The 23,618-nt window shown below is 37.4% G+C and overlaps 2 long non-coding RNA genes across 3 annotated transcripts in view; one reads left to right on the top strand and one right to left on the bottom strand.

Moving 5' to 3' along the window:
* Positions 1-3,609: 3,609 nt before the first annotated feature.
* The window catches only part of LOC141577571 (uncharacterized), a 539,399-nt gene continuing 519,390 nt past the window's right edge, over positions 3,610-23,618 (bottom strand). For both annotated transcript variants that reach the window (XR_012506837.1, XR_012506838.1), the window contains one exon: positions 3,610-9,071. This is a non-coding gene — a long non-coding RNA (uncharacterized LOC141577571). The remainder of the gene's footprint in view (positions 9,072-23,618) is intronic.
* On the top strand, positions 13,713-17,832 carry LOC141577406 (uncharacterized). Its single transcript, XR_012506275.1, has 3 exons — positions 13,713-14,879; positions 15,336-15,428; positions 17,201-17,832. It is a non-coding gene; the product is annotated as an uncharacterized LOC141577406 (long non-coding RNA).

Genomic DNA, 23,618 nt, shown 5'->3' with positions numbered 1-23,618 from the left:
AAGACATGGAAGCACCCTAAGTGTCTACGGACAGATGGAAGGAGAAGAAAATTGTATATATAGAAAATTGTGTGTGTGTGTGTGTGTGTGTGTGTGTCTATCTATATATACACAAAATTGATTACCATTAAGCCATAAAAAAACAGGGAAATCATGTTACTTGTGACAACATGGGTGGACCTTCAGGGCATTATGTAAGGAAGGCAAATACGGTATGATCTCACTTAGATGTGGAATCTAAAGAAATCTAACTCATAGAAAAAAAGTTCAGATTTCATTTCCTGAGTTGATCAATGGATGAGGAGTCAGGGAATTGGGTGAAGGTGGTCAAAGGCACAAACTTCCTGTTATAAGGGAACTAAGTACTAGGGGATGTAATGTATGACATGATGATGGTTAACACTGCTCTGTGCTACATTCAAAAGTGGGTAAGAAAGTAGATCCTAAAAGTTCTCTTCAGAGGAAAAAAGGCCCTTTTTTGTAACTATATGAGGTGATGGATGTCAACTACACTTATTGTGGTAATCCTTTCACAATACATATGTGACGCCACTATGCTCTATACCACAAACTTACACAGTTTTGAATGTCCATTATATCTCAATAAAACTGGAGGAAATAAAAAAGAATTCTACTCATAGAATGAGGTACTTAGTCATCATTAGGTGGCCATGCGGTTTTCTCACCTTTTTCCTTTATACTGTTGAGTGCCCGTAAAATATTACGATATTCCATGTTGATAATCATAAAAACTTGGGTTTTTTAACCAAACACTAAAATCTGTTGTATCTCAAATACATCTAAGGCAAAGACTGCAAAGTATCTTCACTCTGTGTTTCTATCCAAGTTGGAAATGCTGAAGCATAGCTGTTATTACAATATTTTGTCATTTTAGTTTTTGTTCCAAAGCCATGTCAGATGGAGAAATAGTTTTCTCATTTTCACCCATTTCAAGCAGTAAGAACTCTAGAAGCTTCTTTATTAGACAAGGCCATGAGGCTACACTGTATTACTTGTGTAGCACGGTGACCGTGTAGCATATTTTAGGGTAATTTATTAGCTTGTACTTCAGACAAGCCCCCCAATTCTACAACCATAAGCCAAATGGATCCGAATTCAGCTACTTTGCTGTGAGGGAGACAGTCAGCCTCCTCTATGTCCTCTTACGTTCATTTTTAACCTTTCAATTCAATTTAATGTATTGTTCTTGTGTTTTCTACATGTCATTGTACTAGGCACAAAAATAAGTAGTGTGAATAGAAAACTCTGGTTCCTAACCTCAAAAATATTTTAAAACTACCCAGAAAAAAAAGACCACTGCACAAGTACTTAAAGTATGGTAAATGTTATAAGAAAAGGAAACCTCGTGCTTTTATGATGATTACTCTTTGGTCTTATTCCAGTCCTGGATACTAAATTCATCACTTGGAAATAATAGTATACTGAACCACTATGGCAGTTAATTCAAAGAAAACCCGGTTATCACCTACATGATCTCTTGTGAAATTCTGCTTGAGAAAAGTAGAAAAAAGGAACACTACAACCCTTTAATTTTTTTGATTAATATGTCGCTTTTGATGGTTCCTTTTCTAATCTTTGTTGAAAATGGAACTCAAGGACACAAAGAGGTATAGTCAGTTAATTATAAAAGGTTAATCTATAACCTGGCAATCTTTAATAAAAAGTAGATCCTACATTCTTTTTCCTCATTGTATTCCTTAGATTGACTTCCCAGATAAGCTATTGGGCGGGAGGGACTCCAGCCTCCAGTTTTTAATTGTATATTAGTACATTAATTTCTAGAAATACATATTTTTGAATTCTTGATATTACTAAAGCTGGTACTGGTGAGGCAAAGTTCATAATGATGTAGGAATTCATGTCTGAATATTTATCTATTCTATTTAATTCTGCTGTATTATTTCATTATATTGTACAATTTTCCTAACAACCCCAAGTTTTGATATTTTCCCTGTTTCTCATTACAAAACTCATCCTGTATTATTTAGGTTAAAATAGAATAAATAAAATAAAATAATGAAATGAAATGAAATGAAATACCAGAGAAAGTTAATAAAAACTTTTCTGGCATAGGAAGTTTTTTTTTTGTTTTTGTTTTTGTTTTTTTTTACACAAGTGATAGAACTCTTGTATTTAATCCCAGGTCTGTTTGATGTCAAATGTTCTTGGTAAGCTACATGGCACCAGCAGCTTTCTGGTTTCATGAAATAAAGATACATGCTTTGAAATTTGAACAGTCTATACTACTGCCAATCAGTCTTTCCTGGTGAAGTCCTATAATCATTTGCAACTGTATGGTTGCTTGGATGTACATATTTGTTATAATTTTATATCAGCTCCTTTACATTTCTCCTTCACACATAGGTAAAAGTGAAGGGGTGTCCCTTGTGGCTGACTGACTTGTCTGAGGACAGAATCCATCTGATGTATTCAGAACTAACAAGAAAAAAACAATTTAGTAAGACAAGTGTAAATTGGAAAGCGCACCCTTTCTTTCTTGCTTTTGAGGATGAAGTGATCTTTGGAAACTCTGTTAAATCTGTCATCTTCCAGGCAGGAATCTGAGAGGAGTAGATATTTGGGGGGATATTATTCCTTTACAGGTAGATCAGGTATATCTAGACATGATTCACTCATTCATTCATGTTGTCAATGTGAAGTCGTTGACCCCTTTTACCAAGTCCTCCTAATTGTTACATGTAATCATTCTGATCACTCAGCTCTAAATGTTTACAAATTAGGCAAATAACCTGATGACATATTCTCATATTTTTACCTAAACTTCTCTATGAAACTTAGTAATATTCCAACAACTTCAGTGATCCTTAATGTCTGTATTCTGTCTCTCTGAAAGAACCGTATACTAGCATAACGTCCTGAAAACTAAGATTCCCATGTCACAGTTCAATTCATAGGCTTCATCCCCCTAAATTCTTAGTGACCGCTTTATAACATGCTGGGGAGGGGTCTACAGATGCTTTTATGCCTCTTGTTTCAGTAGTTCCTTCATTCTGTCTTCCGGGTTCCCACGTTTTAATGCCTACACTAATAGCAGCTTTGACATAGTAAAGGCACAATTCAATAAACGAAAGCTAAATGAATGCGCAGCCTAGGACCGTTACCTTCTGGGTGTGGGTAACGGTCCTGGGCAGTCCTCGGAAACCAGGATCGAATATTCTCATATTGGCAACGATTTTAGAATGCCTAAGCATTCAGAGAAACAGCTTCATGGAGATTTTCGAATCTGAAGTGTACCGAAAAGAAAATGTATCACCTTTCTCTCCAGGTGGCCATTGCTCCAGCAGGAATTAGAAGAGGCCTTTCAGGGAAGTAGGAACTGATAGATTAGGTTCATCTGAAATAATTTGTGGCTGTGAAAGATGCTGCTTTAATAATCAGGATGTTAGCCCCAGTGTTCTGGAGACATTCCAGCTGTCATTATCTCTGCCCACCTACTTTCCTCCCTGAAGTTTCAATGGAATTGTTTTTCTTCCCAGAAACTTAAAAAGCTAATAAGGCCATGTCGAGTTAAAGTAACACTACAATATTTTACTCTTAAATATTGGAATTTTAAGAATAAAATGACTATACATTTTCTTATGAAAGATTTAATTACATGCTTCAAATATTTACTCATATAAAGATAGTTACAGAGTCCAATCAACAGCATACTTGTGGGAAGTGAAAATTTTCAGAATTATTCTCTTTACAATATAATTTTGGGAAAAAAATCAGAAGACAACACAATTACACCTTTATTTGCTTCAGATAGCAAGGCTTTATTCTAAGTGTGAATATGTTTTGCGGGCGACTCATAAGTCTGAGGTCTCTGGATGATTTAGGTTTACCTGTGTCTTTAAAAGTCTCCTTGATGCTAGTCACAAAGTTGTAACAGCATAAGCGTGAAAAACATATTTTAAGAATTGCTGCAATATGGGCAATCCATTTTGTGCTTCAATATGTAAAGAATTCTAAAATTTTGAAGAAAGCTATGTTATTGCCCTGGCTTATTCGTCTGAGGAATTGAGAACTTTTTAAAATAGCCTAATTAATTATAAAGACAGTTAAAAAAAAAGTTGCTCAGAAATATAAATTTTTTTTTTTTTACATTTTGAGCTATTATCCACTTACAAGTTGGAAAGCCATTGTTCAGCAATTAAATCTATCATATATATTATTTTTATTAACTTCTTATGTGACATCAATGAAAACATAGAATTTTATCACAATGTTTTGCAAACAGTGAACTCTTCCTCATGTTAATAGAAACATGACCATCTAGAGACGGAAGCATTGCTATTCTGTTACCATTTTAGTCTTACTGAGCTTCCTACTCAGAACAATATACTTCTTGCTACCAAATTTCTCAGGAATGTGACAAATGCCCCCTAGATATCATAAATTAGAGAATAAATTGGGAAGTGCTGTAACAGGACTCCTGAAGGTCATTTGAAGGGCTTTAGGAGGAACGCTCATAGATAACAGGAGAGTAGCTTTGGACCAGAGACAATGTCTATCACTACTGAGTTAATGATTAAGGATGCTTGGAGGTTGAAGTGAATGTCATTAACCTTCTCCTGCCAATGTTAGTAGCATAGTCAGATAGTATAAAGTGGATGCTTACTTTTTAAAGTATCATTTTCATAGGACACTTGAAATATTCTTTAAAGAAGCAACGGCCTTCTATGAAGATTAATAAATACAAATGAATGAAAAATGGAGTCTACAGTTCGTTAACAAACCACTGGTGAATGAGAATGAGGTCTTAATCTCAGAGCAAGTGTACTTTAATCAGTCCTTTCTGTGGTTGATTGCTTGCATCCTAGGTTGGGAATTTTGTTTCTAATTCAGAAAAGTCTCAATAGCAATATCTCTATTATTCTCTGGCATGTAGAACTTGAAACAGGAATTACAGGTACTTCAGGGGTAAGTGCTATTCTCACTCATCTTGATAACAGCCACTCTTCCATTTGCACAGCCATTCCTGAATTATTTCTGAGCCAGAGTTTCTGTGTCTTCAGTATATCTATTTGTTAACATGCTGACTGACCCTACACATCCATTGCTTTCAAATATCCAACAGATACTACAGTTTAACAGCTGGGGGGGTCCTCATATGTACCTTCATATCTAAAGCTGTCATTTTTAGATAGGGAAATTAAGATATCCTTACTAAAATCATTTGGGAACATTCACAGACTTGGACAGAGTCTAGCAAGGGACATTGAGAAAAATCTATCAGAATTTTAAGGTAAAATTAAGTTCATTAAGATGATGTGGATGATAAAGAAATATGCACATTATCAAAGAAGATAAAGCACACTGGCTTTCCATTATATAGTAACAGCAAAGATATGGATATATTTACACTGCATAAAGTAAACTATACCAGTAGTGATAGCTTGTTTATTTCCTTAGAAATGAAGATTGATCTGTCTACCTACCTACCTGTGAGTTTGTTTACTGACGATGATAGCCCAGCAAACAGAGTCTCAGTAGCTCTGAGAGGACCGCTCCCAGGAGTCCAGCCAATATTACTAAGTGAAGTTTGAAGACAGAGATGAGTATAATGTAGAACATACTGGCCAGGGCCCACCTGCTATGAATCTTAACTTCGCCTATTATAAATGGTAGTGTTTTAATCTTCTACAAACTCTTGCCTTCTGTGAGCCCCAGGAGACAGTTGAACTAGATCATTCTTCCAAGGTCTGAGATGTTACAACTCTCTAGAAGGGAAAATCTTCATTTTAGATTAGATTAATTAAAGTACATGTACATTTTAGATACAAGGAGCCAATTTAATGTTTACTGTATCAACTTACCAGCTGTAACTAATTTGAAATATTTTAATCAAGTCAAAGAAAAGGCATAAGTTAGATGATCCCCTATGTTTACATTTTATTTTTTACTTAGAATGTTCCTAGGTAATTAGATGAATATTATGCATAGTTCATCTTCACTCATTATTAATTTAAAAATTAATCATATTTTTTTTACATTTTTGTTATTTTACAATGTGTCAAATTCTACTGTAGAGAACAATTTTTCACTCATACGTGAACATGTATATGTTCATTGTCACATTTTTTTTCGCTATGAGCTACCACAAGATCTTGTTTATATTTCCCTGTGCTATACAATATAGTCTTGTTTATCTATTCTGCATTTTAAAATCCCTGTCTGTCCCTTCCCACCCCCTGCCCCCTTGGCAACCACAAGTTTGTATTCTATGTCTATGAGTTTGTTTCTGTTTTGTATTTATGTTTGTTTGTTTAGATTTAGATAAGTGATCTCATATGGTATTTTTCTTTCTCTTTCTGGCTTACTTCACTTAGAATGACATTCTCCAGGGACATCCATGTTGCTGCAAATGGCGTTATGTTGTTGGTTTTTGTGGCTGAATAGTGTTCCATTGTATAAATATACCACAGCTTCTTTGGTCAGTCATCTGTTGATGGACATCTAGTCTGCTTCCATGTCTTGTCTATTGTAAATAGTGCTGCTATGAATATTGGGGTGCAGGTGTCATTTTGAAGTAGGGTTCCTTCTGGATAGATGCCCAGAAGCACGATTCCTGGGTCACATGGTAAGTCTATTCCTAGTCTTTTGAGGACTATCCATGCTGTTTTCCACAGTGGCTTTCCTTGCTTCCCTCTCCCACTCTTAATGATTTAGATGTCTTCTTTTACAAATTTGTGTTTATTCTTTTTGTAATTCATGGCAGTTATCTCCTCTCCAGTTATGAGTTTCTCATTTTTGTAGCATCCTGCTTCTTTTCTATTTAGAGTAGACCTGTGAATATTTCTTTTAGCATGGATTAGTGTTGCTAAACTCTTTTAGATTTTGCTTGTCTATCAAGTTCTTTATCTCTCCCTCTATTCTAAAGGATAACCTTGCTGGATAGCGTATCCTTGGCTGCATCCTTTTTTCATTCAGGACTTTGCATATATCTTGCCCACTCCCTTCTGGCCTGTAGTGTTCGTGTAGAGAAATCAGCTGAGAGCCTTATGGGGGTTCTCTTGTAACTCACTCTTTGCTTTTCTCTTGCTGCCTTTAGAATCATTTCTTTATCCTTGACTCTGGCCATCTTGACTATGATATGTCTTAGTGTGGGTCTGTCTGGATTTTTCCTGTTTGGGACCCTCTGAGCCTCCTTACTTGGATATCTGATTCCTTTAGGTTTGGGAATTTTTCAGTCATGATTTCTTCAAATACATTTTCAATCCCCTTTGTTTTTTCTTCCCCTTCTGGAACCCATAATATGCGTAGATTGGCATGCTTTATATTATCCCATAGGTCCCTAATATTGTTTTTGTTGTTTTTTATTTGTTTTTCTCTCAGCTCTTCTGATTGGGTGCTTTCTGTTGCCCTGTCTTCTAGGTCACTAATTCGTTCCTCTGCATTATCTAGCCTGCTTTGTACAGTATTTAGGTCAGCTCTCATCTCAGCAAATGAGTTTACTAATTCTACTTGGTTCTTCTTTAGACCTTCTATTTCATTTTTGACATATTTTATATCTCTAAACACTATTTCTTTTAGTTCCTTCAGTACTTTCACTCCTTCTTTGAAATCTTGATCTAGTAGGCCATCAGTGTGTATTATTTCCTTGATTGTGCTTTCAGGGGATTTCTCTTGATCTTTTAATTGGGAGTGGTTCCTCTGCTTCTTCATATTGCTCATATCTCTTTGGCACAGTGGCTTAAGGAGTATCAGTTATCTAGTTCTCCTGGAGATGGTGTGCTCTTAATGATTTTATCGAGAGGTCTTTGTGTCTTCACCCTGTTTTGTGAACTCAGCTTGTTGTTTCCAGAGGCCCTCTGTTGTTGCCCTCATCTGTGCTGCTCCCAGTGGCTGTCGGCTAGCGGAATGCGCCCCCTCCCAACACTGGGTCAGGTGCTGAGCTTTTACTCAGTGGGCAGGCGGATCACTCCCCTTCCAGATGCTGCACTCAGCTGCTGCTGTAGGGCGAGGGAGGTGGGTGGATCGTGCCCCCTCCCAGCGCTGTGGTCAGGTGCTGCATTCCTGCCAGGAAGAGTAGTAGCCGCCCGCCCTCTCCCAGCACCGGTCGCTCCGCTGCTCTGTGCAGCTGCCCACTCCACCTCGGGTCAGCGCTCTGAAGGTGGGCTTGGGGAAGACCGCAGAATGGCTGCCCCTGCTCCATGCCAAATCTCAGCTCCTTATTTGTCTTGGTGGCACGAGTAATCTGAGGTGCCAGGGCAGAAAGATCCTATCTGCTTCGGGCTGTAGACAAGTCTCAGTCCTGCCTATGAGGTTGTGGAGCCCCGGGGTGTGGAGTCAGGTCTCGGCCCCTCCCCAACCCGGGCGCTGCGCACAGGAGGAGATGGTGGCTGTGGCTGCGCCCCGCCTCTCTTCTCGCGAGGAGAAGCGTCAGTAATGGCAGTGCAGGTCTGAGGAGACAAAGGCTACGGCGCCCCTCCCCCCAGGGCACACCAGCTGTGTTGCTTTGCTTTTTTCACAATTTATAGGGGACTGAGGTTGTTCTGCTCTGTCCACCTTCCCAGCCATGGCGCGCAACCACCTGCAGTCCCCTGGGGCTGCCTCAGTGCAGCCGCCCCAGTTCTCCGCCCGACTCAGGAGGCCTGTCCCAGCCCCAGCTGCTGGCTTGCGTCTCAGGCTGGGTGTCACGGGGACTCTTTGTGCCCATTTAACTCAGTTCTGTCGGTCAAGGGGTGCTCAGGGCAGATCTAAACCTCGGAGGCTCCCCTTCTGTCCCACTGGCCTCTCCGTTGGAGGGGGGGACCCAGCAAATGAGCACCAGTCCTCCTTTGCCACTCCCTCCCTGTGGGATTGGTCCCGCACTGTTTTGCTTTTTCTTCTTTCTTTTTTCCTTTTCTCCTACCAGATTTTTGGCACCTTTGTCTTTTGAAGGCGGCGATGTTCTGTCAGAGTTCAGCAGGTGCTCTGGGTGGCTGAGTGGGTCCATAGATGTGAGTTTTGGTGCCTATGTGGGAGACGGTGAGCTACAAGCGTCCTTCTACTCCACCATCTTGCTTCTCTTTCCCAGTCATATACTTAGAGATGTAAAGAACCTAGAATAGCCAAAACATTTTGTCAAAGATGAACAAAACTACCTGATTTCAATAATTATTATAATGGTGCAGTAATCAAGGCTGTGTATAATTGACATGCAGACCAAAAACAATAGATCAGCGTAATGAAAAAGAACATGGGCAACTCATTTTTAACAAAAAGGGGAAAATAGCACTTCAGTAGGTGGAACAATTGATAACCTTATGCAAAACAAACAAAATAAACCCCTTAGATTCATACAATGTACAACAATTAACTCAAATGTAACACTTACAGTGATAAAATTCAATTAAAATTCATAGGAAAAATGCATATGACCTTGTGTTTATACAAGCACATTTTAAGATTTGATACCAAAAACAAAGCCCATAAAAGAACAAACCAATATATTGGACTTCATTAAAATTAAAAGCTTCTTTCCTTTGAAAGTCAATGTAAAAAGAATCAATAAACCAGTTACAGACTGGAAGAAAATATATATAAACCATATTTCTGATAAAGGACTTGTACCTAGAACTCTCAAAATTACCCAGTTTAAAACAAATGGGCAAAATTTATGAAAAAATCCTTTACCAAAGATGATGAGTCATTAAACATATGAAAAGATACTCAACATGAATAATCATTAGAAAATGAAAAGTGTAACCACAATGAGATTCCATTTCACATATATTAGAATGGCAAGAATTAAAGAGATTGACTATTAAAATTTTGGCAAGGATAAGGTGGAACTGTACTTCTCATACACTGATGGCAAGAATGTAAAATTATACAGTCACTTTGGGAAAGATGTGGCCGTTTCTTTTAAAGTTAACTGGACACCTTCTGCATGATCTAGACTTCCCACTCCTAAGACTTACTCAAGATAAATGGGAGCACACACATGCATATATTAAGACCTGTACGTAAGTGCTCATAACAACTTTCATTGTAATGGCTGGATGTTGGATGCAACCCAAATATTAATCAATGAATAAACTTGTAAACAAATATGTTATATCTATAAAGTTGAATACTATTTAACAACAACAATGAAGAAACTATTGGTAATTATCCCTACATCGGTGAATTTTAAAATAATTATGGTTAAGTGGATTAAGTGTACAATTTATGATTTCATTTATATAAAGTAGTAGAGTTAGAAAATGCAAATGAATCTATGGAAAGATTGTAGACAACTCATCTATGGTTTCTCTGGGGATGGGGAAGGAAGTTAATTGGTCATAAAGGGGAGGGAGAGAGAGAGATTACAAAGGAACATGTACACATTTTTAATAATGATAAATACGTTTATAAAGATTTTGGCAAAAGCATCTTGGGCACATGCATGTATCAAAACCTATAAAATTATATGCATTAAATGTGTGCAACCTATGTCAAAACTATTTAAAAATGATACTTAAGAAAGATTATTCAGACCTAATCTTGGCATGCAAGGTCCTAGTAATGTAATTAGTGTTAAATATACATTGGTGAAAAACTAGAGAACATGATAGTTTTCTATCAGAATAAACACACACACACACACACACACACACACGGAAGTAAATAATCCAAAGGAATTGAAAATTTTTGGATCAATCTTTAAAAGGACTATGTAAATGTAGGGCAAAATGAAAACAGAATGGGAAAGACAGAAAGAAGTAGAAATAAACATTTTAATTAGCACTATGTTTTGTTGTGAATTTAAAAGAAGCAAAGCAATTTCATTAACCTCTTATTTGTTTTATTGTAATTTGGTTGGTTAATATTATAACTATAGCCCACACAAGGTCAAATATTGCTCCTGGTTCCTAGAGTTTGAGCAGTTTTAATTGCACACTGGAAAACCAGTATGTTTATGGTTTGCAGTGTGTATAGTGTTTCAACAAAGGAAAAGGAAATATCTTGAGTGTCATAAAATGAAAAACATAAGTACAAAAAATTAATTGTGAGTTTTCATCATAAGGCTGAATGACTTTCAAAAGCACAGGGGCTCTGTGCTTATCTGGACACTGACATTGCGATGTTTTAGATACATCACAGCATCGCTCTGACTTAACAACTTGGTTTCTTTAAAAAAGATATTGTATTATGAAAAACAATATTGAGAAAGAAAGAAAGACATGTCTGGAGACCAGTTTATAAACCTCCGTTTCCTTCTGCCAATAAATATTTTATTCTAGTTGTAGCAATGAAGTGTTGAAGGTGAAAATTGTTTATAGGTTACTTCTTATTATATTGTATTATGTTATATCATATCCAGTTATAGCTTCTCCACCTAGAATATTCTTTCCGAAGCTTCCATTTCTGGGCTTTGTTCCCCTAGCCCGCTTTGCCTGTTTAAGTCCTATTCGTCAGTACCCAGCGTAAGTATCAGCTCTTCTATAAACAGTCCCAAACTCTTTGTGTTTGTGACATATGTTATCTCAAGTTTACCGCTTCGATGGCACTCAGTCCACTACGTTATCTGTTATCTCTTCTGTCTCCTCCGCTGGGCCAACCTGGCCCATGAACCCTTTACTTGTATTCATGTACATGCAAAGAAACCATTCAAAACCCAACACGTATTTGACATAAGTGATTGAAAGGATTGGGTGCAATGCAATGCATGAATTGTCATGAGAAGATACACTACAAAGATGAAATTTAAATAAATATATAGCTTCTCAAATAACTAGAAAAGTCAACCAGTTACATTGAAGGATTATGGAAATTAAGGAGCTCTTTTGTTCAAATCAACAACACAACTAAATACAGCCAGAGGAATTAGCAAGCAGACACAGCAGAACTACGGAAGAAATGTGTCACAGTTGCCCTGGGCAACTCCTACAAGCCATTGGCTGGAATCTGCTCTATCGTGTCCTAAAGGATAAGTCACTGGCCAGTCCTCTCCCATCCATACCAAAACAGTAGTATCTGTGGTTTGTTCGTAGGTTCAATATAGTTAGAAAGACCAGCTCTCCAAGCAAAATGTAGAATCAGTGTATGTACTTCCCTAGAAAGTATGGTAGGGCTACCAAGATACCCAAGACAGTATTTGGGGTCACTTTAGTCTTTCCCACATGGTGTATACAGTTCACAGACTGAGGAAAACCTTACCCTTTTATCACAGTGAGGGCTTTTCCATTCACACCTGCATTTCCTGCTACAGAACAGTGATCTCTATAAGGAAACTCATTAGTTTTGAATATTGATCATTTACTACCACTCATTATTACTGATCCCTATGCTTTATATGAATGGACAATGAATTCTCAGTAGACATGTGAGGACAATGAAGACAGGGAAACTAGAGAAAACAGTCAAATAAACAAAGAAACCAACTTCCAAGAAAATAGAAAATGGAAAAAACGTATCTAGCTTATATTGTCAAAAATTCAAGAAAAGTTCACATTCATAAAACAAAAATAGGCTAATCTGAATAAAAGAACATTCGTTCTTCCTTTCCGTCTGTGTTATCTTCAGTAGATCTCGTGACTTCTTCTATGCCTGTAACAGTGCATTTAGTAAGTTTTTCTCCCCATCTGTGCTCTTTTGTTGCAAGGTAGTTAAAAGCTTCAAGAAATATCACACTAACTTCTTCCATTGATAAAAACTGGTGAGACCTAAGCATTTATTATTCAACAAAGTAATCCATTCATCAAATATTGATGAAGCAGCAATGTGTGTCAAATACTTTTACAGGTTCTAAGAATGCATCCATGGGAGAAAAAAAGAGATAACCGACTCCCTTCATGGAACTTACATTTTAGGGAGATGAAACTGAAATGATCAGATGTGGTAAGTTTGAAGAAGAAAAACAAGGTAGGTAATGAGAAGAGAGAATGATACTTTATTTTGATTGTCTTCTTGGGGAAGACTCTTCTGATAAAACTGTATTTAGCATTGACATGAAAACAGAGTTTGTGAACCCTGAGTAAAGAAATTTGCAGGCAGAAGTAACAGCAAATGTAAATCCTGTGCCAAGTATTATATTCTTGTCGTGTTCATAGGATAATGAGCCTCAGTGGCAGCGGGGAGGGAAGTAAAAGCTGAGTCAGCGAGGCCCCCAATGAACGGGTGTGAAGACCTCCCAGCTGCTGGCTTCGCGCGCCCATGGCAGTGGGACAGGGGCGGGGGGGTGGACAACAGTCAGAAGGTCATCGCAATAACCCTACTGAACCAGGATGCTCAGGTTCTGGATGTATTCTGAAAGGGGAGCTGACAGAATTGGATGTAAAATGTGAAAGAAAGCAGGTAAGATTAAATGTTATTCTCCTTCTTTGGGGTACACATCTGCATACTGCACCGCTGGAACCGCCCTGGAAGGAGGAGGAAAGAGGTAGGGGCAAGGAAAGAACAATTAGGATAGCTAACATTAATTGAACATGTACTTTGTGCTGGCAAACTTCTCAGTGCTTTCCATGAATAATATCATTAGATATTCACGATAATTCTCTGAGATAGGTGCTGTTAATAACCACAGTTTCAGAAAAGGAAACTTACCCTTAATGATGCTATATTCCAAACCCTAAGTTAGTACACCTAGTAATTAGAGAAGATGATGATATCAAGCCATCTGACTTCAAGTCCAAAATAGTATCTGTAGGCCACCCGCTTTGGCATGAAGGACTTCCTGTCAAGGACTTTGCAGAGGTGCTCCTGTTTAATCATCACTATCAAGTAACTGTGTGAAAATCTTTACTTAACAAGGATGTTAAACTTACTAAAAATCACAGATGCTTCAAACATTAATGATTACATTTCTAGTTTTAAGTAATATGTATACGATATTAATTGAGCTATTACCAAACATAGAGGGAGATTTTATAATCAAATATTTCCAGATTTGCTGAATTAATTAGTTATATTGATTGCAGAAGTTTTTAGAATCTTTGAAAATTATTATTACTCAGAAGGAGTTTTAGCATGCAACACGTTTCAGGCTTTTATTTGACCAGGCTCTTATTTTTGGAGTTCCTGGTTTAAAGTATTTTCTGCCATACGTTTTGTTGCATGTACCATGAGAATGATGACTGTTCCTAGCAACCAGATGAACCACATTCCTTGGGAATTTTGTTACCTCTTGGAAGAGAATTCATGGAGTTGTGAACGGCTTCACAAGGATCCTTCAGAATAACTTCAGCCACATTATTTTCCTTAGAAAAATTAGAAAAGTGGAGTGTTTGGAGTAGTAGATGAATAGTGAAGAGGGGAAAAAAACTTGCTATAATTCCACCAGCTGTGGCCAGGACAGGGCACGATCAAATGCGCCACATTCCCATCCTGTATGTGGTCAAATCTGGATATGTCCACACTCATATCTTGTTATTCAGCAAATGGGTCACTCACTACAAATATTTATCTTCATTACTTGCATGGACTCAGATACTCCTAAAGAGTTATCTCAAGCCCTGAAAGACTCACCTTTGATAAAAACTGGGCCACTGATATCCTTAACCAACAGTGGTTTTGATTGTCTATGCCACAACATACAAAAAAAGTTATAATTATTTTTTGGTTGGTGTCTGTGTTTCTGAGAAAGGACGAATTCCACAGACTGACACGTCAGAGCTAGGAATGTTCAGCTGCTAAAACTGATGCCGATTTATGTCTAAGACTGCCTGCTGGTAAAAACTGCCACACGCTGCATCAGGCTTGGCTGTTTAATTGCCATATGACATCGGACAGGTGACTAATAATCACAGTGCTGACCTTCTAGGGCTGTTATGCAGATGCTTGATGATGATGATGATGAAGAAGAAGAGAAGGGAGAGGAAGGGGAGGAAGGAGAGGAAGAAGAAGAACTACTACTACTTAGAATGGACCATGATATATTGCAAGAGGTAGGATTGCAAACTCATAGTGAGTGAACATGCCACAGTAATAATAGAGACAAAGTATGCATATTTAAAGTTGCTGTATTCGGATATACTTTTTTTTAAATCTATAAACCTCTAAAAGGTGGAGCAAACATTAACATGGCATCAATCCCTCACAACTGAGATAAATATAATCTATTAAGTAACTTTTCTAGTAACAGTTTACAGGGGGCAAAACACAAGTGGATGCTCTGAGAGAAATGGGTAACTCTGAGTGACGGTTCTGCTTGGAACTTGCCCCTACAAAGTCATTAATTACTGAGCTTTTTAAATGGTCATTCCAGAACTGATAAAACTCTCTACATTTGGAATATTTATGTAATTATTGATCTGAATTATATATCCATTGATGTGCTAGCCCTTTCTAAGTGTGCATATTAATTTAGAAAAAAATACATTGTACATTTCTGCTTAAAATAGAACACGGTGTTAGAACACAGAAGTAACACAGTTGAGCCTTAGTTAACGTGCTGCTTACACCTGGAGTCTAACGGAGAGGAAGACACGTGAAAGGTGAGTGGTATTAGCCTTGTTTTGAATCTTATGGCTTGAGATTTAATTATGACACTAGCAGTGCCCCTGCACTGGGTTATATAAAGTCACTTCCCAAGGACCCATATCTGCAACCTCTTTCAGGTGTGAGCTAGAAATGCCATCAGCAGTTCTGTGACACACAGATGTCCTGATGCCCGGCAGCAAGAGGAATGCTGACTCTGCCTCTTACACACCTTTCATTCCTTCTGTTATGAAGCAAGGGAATGAAACTGCTGTGTTTTGAAACATAAAATTAAGAAACTACTGGTACAAATAAATTGGTTTTAATTCATACATGTCTTTTAATTCTTTCTAAGCCTGAGAAGATAATTTAAGCCCTCAAAATAAATATATGCTAACAGAATAGCTCAGCAACTGAACTCAGATGACCTTCTACTTCAGAAATATGTATCCCTTGGGTTTTTTTAATACACCATATCCCAAAATGCTTTCAGAAATTTCTCAAACTTGGTAAATATAATTCTCTCCATATAGATAGACAGACAGACATGTCAATGGACTGTCTGATTGACTTCTGTTTAATGGTGATGGTTTCTACTTTTCCCCCATGTTTTTTAGGAATCATAAACTGAACACAACCAAGATCTATCTAATTCTTTCTTTCACAGAAGCTTCTGGATGTATTTTTACCTAAACCTCCAAGCATTACTTTTTAATATGGAATCCTAGGAGCCTTACAGCAGTATTTTTCAAACTGTGACTTGACCTACTTACGGATTATGATGGAATAGTGGGTCATGAGAGCAAGTTAGGGGTGAGGCAACAATTTTTTAAATAAAATAGGATAGGATAGAACAAAACAGTAAAAATCAGAGTGCAGAACTAAAAGTAGATATATAGTGTAAGATGTTGTCTCATGAACGTTTTATTCCCTTTGGCACACAAGAGTGTGCATGTCCAAAGTTGTTAAACCGTATTTATACTATGGACGGGTATGTAAAATTTTGATAGCTGCAGTATGATAATTTATGTTTCTACTTCCCTTGTTTCACGTGCCCTAAAAATGGTCTTCCAAATTCTCTCTATGCACATTTTCTTGGGAAACGTATTTTGGCGTTCATCTGTTTATGAAAATATGTTTTTCAAAATGCTCCAGAGACAAACGTATCCTAGAAAAAAATTTAATTATTATAGACATAGCTTTAGAACAGGTACACTTTGAAATTTGAAATTAACAAATAAGATTATATATCTCTCTATTCCACAAATAGATATACCAAAAATAATTGCTTCTGTGTTCCCAACTTAAATTTAAGTTCTAATCAGGTTACATACAAAATTTATTTATGTTCCTAAAAATGAAAGTATATTTACACTTATAAAGGTGTGAATAAAGCTTATTCTACATTTCAGTTTGCCTAAAAGAGTTTACATCTTCATAAAACAACAGCATGTCATGAATTCAATTTATCTAAATACTATATTTCTAGGCTTGTGATAATAGACATACAATATACTAAGTACATAATGAGGATGGTGGCCTGTGGAAAGTTGCAGGTGAGGGGAAGAGATGAAAGGTTATTTTATTAAAGATCTAAAAATCAGCTAAAAGAAGAAGCAAATGCATTCTGAACAATAATTTACACCACCTACCATGCTAGAGGTTTTATATCAGTATGTTCAGCACATAGGCAACACTCTGATGTGGATAATATTATTTAAAATTTGCAAATGAGGAAACCAAGGATCAATGTAGTGAAGGTTTTTGTTTTTGTTTTTGTTTGCCGTAGGTCACAAAGCCAGTAAGTGGTGGGTCTTGAAGTTTATCACAGCTCTGACTCCAAGTCCACCCGTGTCACACTGCACAGAATACTGAAGGAGGGAGCAGGAATTCTCAATTCTAGTTCTCATCTGCAGGTAACTTAGGTAAAAGAGAAGCCAGTATTTTACACCTTCACACTATCCAATTCTATAGACTAAACTGGAAGTTAAATTATTGTGGAAAACAACCAGCCGTGCAAAAGGGATATTACATTCTTTAGTTCCACCCAATTTATTCTAGTACACTGGGGCCTCAAATGAGAAAGGAATGATTTAGCAGCAGGAGGAACTGAATGGAGTTGGAAAAGGTATATATAAACAAACAGGCAAATGTTCAGTTTTTATGCCAGTTTTGGGTGATGGCAGAATGTGTGCCTTGGGCAGACACCATCAACAGAGAAACAGATAACACACATATTTTAGCAAAGATCAGATCTAAGTTAAGAAATCAGAATCTGCAGGAGTAGCGGATGCTGTGATGTGCTTTCCAGATGCCCCTTCAAGACTGAAGAGCTGCTTCCCCATCTGCTGTGGCTGTTGCTGGCTGATGGCTCTCAACTGCCAGCCCTCCCTGGAAGCTGTCCTGGGTTGGAGGGACTGCCTTACATCTCTCTCTGTGGGCAGCCTATGTTCGTTGGCTGGTAGCTTCCATAGCATAAAGACCTGGTTCTCTCACTGTAACACGGACTAATCTAAGGGGTCCATCTGGCCTCAGAAATTCCTTCCTTAATGTCTGGTCACCTGAGGTGTTCTTTGAGACAACCTTGCATCCAGAGCTTTCCCTCTGCCCAACCCTGCTGCTTTGTCCTTCCTCTTCTACAGTGATGATGATCTCCAAAGTCCTCTCTTACCAAGTCCCTAAAATATATGCTCCACCTCACACTCTGTTTTCTGGGGAACCCAAGCTTCAAGGAGGCCTACAATAATCTGAGTCCACATCGACTGTCAGACACCAAGGGCTCCTTGAGCAAGCAACACTGATCAAATGATGAGGCAAATGGTCACACTCATTCAAAAGGTTAAAAACACACAGATGTGGGACAGAAAGTACTCAAAGAAGGGAAAAGGAAAGGGGATACACTGGACAGTGGCTGAGTCTGTTTGGATGAGGCCAAGTAGGAAGAAAAATGGCTCCCAAAGTTGTCCGCATCATAATCTCCACAGCCAATGAGTACGTTATCTTACATGACAAAAGGGACTTTGCCAGTGTGATTAATGTTAAGGATCTTGAAATGGGGAGACCGTGCTGGATACCCAGGGAGCCCAGTCTAATCATAGACATCCTTAAATGCAGAAAGCCTTTCCTAACTGTCATCAGAAAAGGAGTTGTGAGAATGGTGAAAGTGATGCAGTATCACTGGATTGAACGTAAAGGAACAGGGGCAAAAGCCAAGAAATATGGTTACCATTAAAAGCTGGGAAAGGCAAGGAAACATTCTGCCCTAGAGACTCCACACAAAATGACGACAACAAAACACACACAAAAAAACCCCCAAAATATAAAGACAGACTATTGGTATCTTAATTTTAGCCCAATAAGGCTTTTTTTTTCTTCAATTCAAACTTACAGATCTATAAGATAATATATTTGCATTGTTTAAAATACTTCTTTGGACTATTTCTTACAGCACCAATAGTAAACTAATCTATATTTGGTATCAGGGGTGACGTGCTGCTATAACAAATATCTAAAAATGTATAAATGGCTTTGGAATTGGGCAACAGGCAGAGACAGGAAGAATTTTGTAGATCATGCTAAAAAAAAAAAGAAACAACTAGATGTCTTTGGGGAAATTGTTAGTCGAAATATTGATGGGAACTATTCTTCATAAGGACTCAGAAAGAAGTGTGGAGCAGGACTGAGAAAACATAAATCATCTCACAGAATCCAATATCACTGTGAACAGACTGTTAGGAAAATATGGACTTTAAAAGAACAGCTGGTAAAAGCTGAGAAGGAAATGAAGAACACGTTATTGGAAATGAGAGGAAATAACATCGTTGCTGCATAGCGGTGGAATGCGCAGCAGAACCGTGTCCTTCAGTTACGTGGACAGCAGAACTGGTGAAGGACAAAGCTGTACATTTCCTGGGGAGACGTCTAAGCAGAGTGTTGAAGGTGCAGCCTGGTTTCTTCTTGCTGCTTATAGTAAAATGTTAGAGGAAGGAGATTAACAATGGAAGAACTGTTAAAACAACACAAAAGTGAGTTAAAAAAAAAAAAAAAGCAAAAAACACCCCAGTACTGCATGATTTTGCAAGTTGTCAGCCTATTCAGATTGTGGGGGAAAAAAATCACTATAATGGAGAGGTTCACCACCTGGAAATCATGATCTAGAGGAAAAGTCAAGTATGAGGCTACACTCCTTTTTGCTAATACCTCAGAAGAATCAAAAGATCATAATGTTCCTTTGCACATATGGCTCTTGGAGGAGATTAAATTCTAACAGGTCACTTTAATCTAACTGGCATCTTGGGAAACCATACGGCATGAGCTCTCAGCCATCCCAACAAAAACCAAACACAGAAACTGGGTACTCTAGGAAAGATCTTGTCCAATGGAGGGGACACCATGACATACACGGGAGAGCCCCAAGAGTCTCCAGAATTCCAGACAACAGAAACACTGCTAGCTGGGAATGAAAGGGGTAGGGAGAGTAAAAAATTAACGAAGGCTGGTGGAACCACCCATTTCTACAGGCAGGAAACAGGCCGCTACAACTATCTAGCTGCAAAGCATGCACCACCATTTATTAAAAATGGAGGCTGCTGACCAGGGCGGAGCTACGAGCCCAGATAACTGAGCCCCTTAGGGTTACTCCCAGCGCTTAAAACAGAACTTCCCTGCCTAGACTTTGAATTTGCCTGGGACCCGTAACTTGTCCTCCTTCCATCTTTGACTACCTTGAGCCCGAATTCTGGGAACTGTTATCCTGTGCCTGTCTCACCATAGTGCTTTAGGAACAGGTAACTTGTTTCTCAAGTTCCATGTGTCCATAGATGGAGAGGATGCCCAGCAGGGATTGTTACCAGGGAAGCTCCCATGTCTCATTTAGATGATTTAGACGATGAGATTTTAGGCTTTTGGGCTAATGAGATTTAGATGAGACAAAGTCTTGAGACTTTTTATACTGTTGTGATGGGTTGAATATACTTTTTATATGGGAATATAAACATGTAATGTAAACAGAATAATGACCCCCTACATAAGTCCACATTCTTATCACTGGAATGTGTTATCATGTTATCTCACATGGATAAATGGATTCTGCAGATATAATTAAGGTTAAGGATCTTGAGATGGGAGAGTATCCTAGATTAGATTATCTAAAGAGGTCCAATCTAATCATATCAGTCCATAAAAGAAACTTTGCTGGCTGAGGTCAGGCTCAGAGAGAGAGTCGATGTCAAAAGAATGGTAGAGAGATGCAAGGCCAGGAAGGAAATGGGCACAGAGCCAGGGAATGTATGTGGCCACTGGAAGCTAAGAAAGAGAAGAAAATGGATTCTTTGCTAGTGCCTCTAGGAAGAAACACAGCCTTCCTCCCACACTGATTTTTTTTTAAATTTTTTATTTTTTTTTAAATTTTGTCTCCCACACTGATTTTAGCCCACTGACACCCATGTAGAATTTCTCACCTACAGAACTGTAGGATAATAAATTCGCATTTTTTAAACCATGAATTTTGTATAATTTTTATAGCAACGAGAAAGATAATACAACATTTATAACTATCACCCAGTATAGTATTTGGGACAACAATGAGAGGAATTAAAGGCTTAAGTATGGCAATTGAAATGTGCTAATGAAGATTTAGGAGTCAATATGGTGTCTCCTTTGAAATATCTTCTCTATAATAGTTGTTGGAATCCAAAAAAAATCAAGATTTATGAAATTGTAAATTAATGTTTATATATATATAATCCTAAATTGAAACCTGACATATATATGTTACAAATGTTCCTTTTCACTTTTGATCTAAATTATTCCCATGAAATTTGGGGTGCTTCTTTGTACGACAAGGAATTTTTATTCACTTTCATTATTTTATATTTTTCTTTTTATATGGAGCATGGATGGCTTTAGCTTTTACTTTTCATAATAACAGGTACTTTATTGACTGTAATTATATTTTTTTTCTTTTCACTGAATTCAAAAGAAACCACTTCTTTAATCTCATCTGATTTGACTGAAAAACACTTACACTGTGAAAATGCTGACAGATCTGTTCTCCAGAAAGAACAATGTCACATTTTAGGGGGTGTTGGGGAGAATGCTTATGGAGGGTAGGGTTTCACTGTTGCAAACTTAATTGTTCTGAAGTAACTAAACAGGCAGAATTAACAAGTAAATTTGAAACAGTTACAGAATTTATACATAATCCAGATTGCTGGCAATGTTTCATACAGACATCGAGTTTATAAGACAGTTTTAACGCATCATGTAAATAGAAATGCAGAATAAGCAGTGTGCTTTTATCTTTAGAAAAGTAAGTAAACATATGCTGTTTGAAGGATAATTTTCTAATCTTTAAGGTGAAATGAAATTTCCTGTAATCCCTTCCATGATTTATTGCTGTCTCATGAGCCAGACTCAACTCTAATTTTTTCCTGTAATATTTCAGGTCAACCTTTTTCTTTCTTTTGCTTTTCCAGTTGTTCACCATATGATCTTCTGCAATTTTTTCAAATACAGACAATATGTATGGATTCACTTATCTGAGCACACATGTGTGCCTGTGTATATACAATTTCTGATTGTTGGTTTGGCTAGATATAGAATTCTCAGAATGAATTAATTTTCTCAGAATTTTAATGGAAATTTAACATTATTTTGTATCGTCTTATATTACTGATAGAAGTTATGCCAATGGCTTGCATTCATTTGTAGGTAACCAATTTCATCTTCCTGAAGGTAATATCATCATCAATGGAGTTGTGAAATATATAGGTACCTATTATTTAACATTCCTTCTGTTTATAATGAAGCAAACTCGTTTTCATTTTGAAAGCCTAAAATTACTAAGATGTTTTAGATCAGAAAAATTCTCCTCTAGCATAATGTTTTAAAATTTTTTAAAATTTCTTTTATATATTTTTATTGATTTATTTTTACTGGTGGGGGACGTAGTTAGATTTGTTTATTCATTTTTAGAGGAGGTTCTGGGATTGAACCCAGGACCTTTTGTAAACTAAATTGTGCTCTACCACTTGAGTTATACCCGCCCCTCATCACATTAATAAATGCTTCATTCTCTCCTTTCAGCCCTCCCAGTATGTGGATTAATACTCCACGTCTCTTAATGTTTTCCTATTTTCCATTGTCTTCTTATCTTGGATTCAGGATTTCCTCCTCCCCCCCAAAAAAATCTGTGATTACTAAATAGGTAGATACCTGCATCCATCCTATTGTTTACCTATCCTAATAAAGTTGTATTTTGTAATTTTATTTTACATTCTCAATACATTTTTGTTGTGCTTCTTTACTACTTATTTCCTAGAGATAATGACTATTCACATCTTTCTAAGAATATGACTAGAGTTTTTTTTAAATTTTTATTTTATGTCCCCTGGGTCTGTTTCTCTATTTGCATATTTAGCTCTTTTATCCAAATAGTTTTTTTTTTTTCTTTCCCTAAATTGCAGGTGGTTGGGATGGCTTGTCGTGTTTTTAAGTGGGAAATCAGGCTGCTTAATAGATACCTGGTAGGTGTTTTCTCTGCGGGTATGTAGGCCTGTTTCCCCAATATTTCCCTCCCCTGGAGGAGCATAAACAGCAGACTTTATTAAACTGGTTTGTGTTAAGTTTGCCATACATGCCGACTGACAGGTTTTGCTCTAGCATGTTATGTAGCAGAAAAACTAGGCACCCACCAATCTCCAAAATAAGAAGGTAAAATCATTTCATGTGTAGAACCATTTTGTTCTCTTTTTCATTATTTAGAAAGCCCAGCTATGCTTACTTTTCCCTCAAATCCTAATACCTACACATGGGCCCTTCTTCTGGTCAGAACTGAGGCTCGCTTTAGAAAGACAATGTTCATGGGATAGTAAATTAGATGGAGCTTTTAGGAAAAAGGGTATTTTTTACTTAGAACTTGGTATGTCTGAAAATTTCTTTTCTTCTTGCTGACATGTGCTCCACCTTGTGTTGTATGTGTGGGGGCTCTGATTCTTTTACTCTGCTTTCTATCTAATCTCATTTGCCTTCTATATCCCAGGAATTCTTTAATTTTTTGGCTCACTAGTGGCACCTCTTCATATTATGGAGATGTGTTCTATCATAGGAGTGGAAATTCAGGATGCCATTCATCAGTTAATCTGCACAGCAACTCTATAAGGAAATTTTAAAAAATCAGCCAAGAAACTAAATGTCTCTATGTCATA

This window comes from Camelus bactrianus, chromosome 4, assembly GCF_048773025.1.
Source record: "Camelus bactrianus isolate YW-2024 breed Bactrian camel chromosome 4, ASM4877302v1, whole genome shotgun sequence".
Lineage (NCBI taxonomy): Eukaryota > Metazoa > Chordata > Mammalia > Artiodactyla > Camelidae > Camelus > Camelus bactrianus.
Note: the sequence above shows the minus strand (reverse complement) of the source record. Positions and strands in the feature narration are given on the sequence as shown.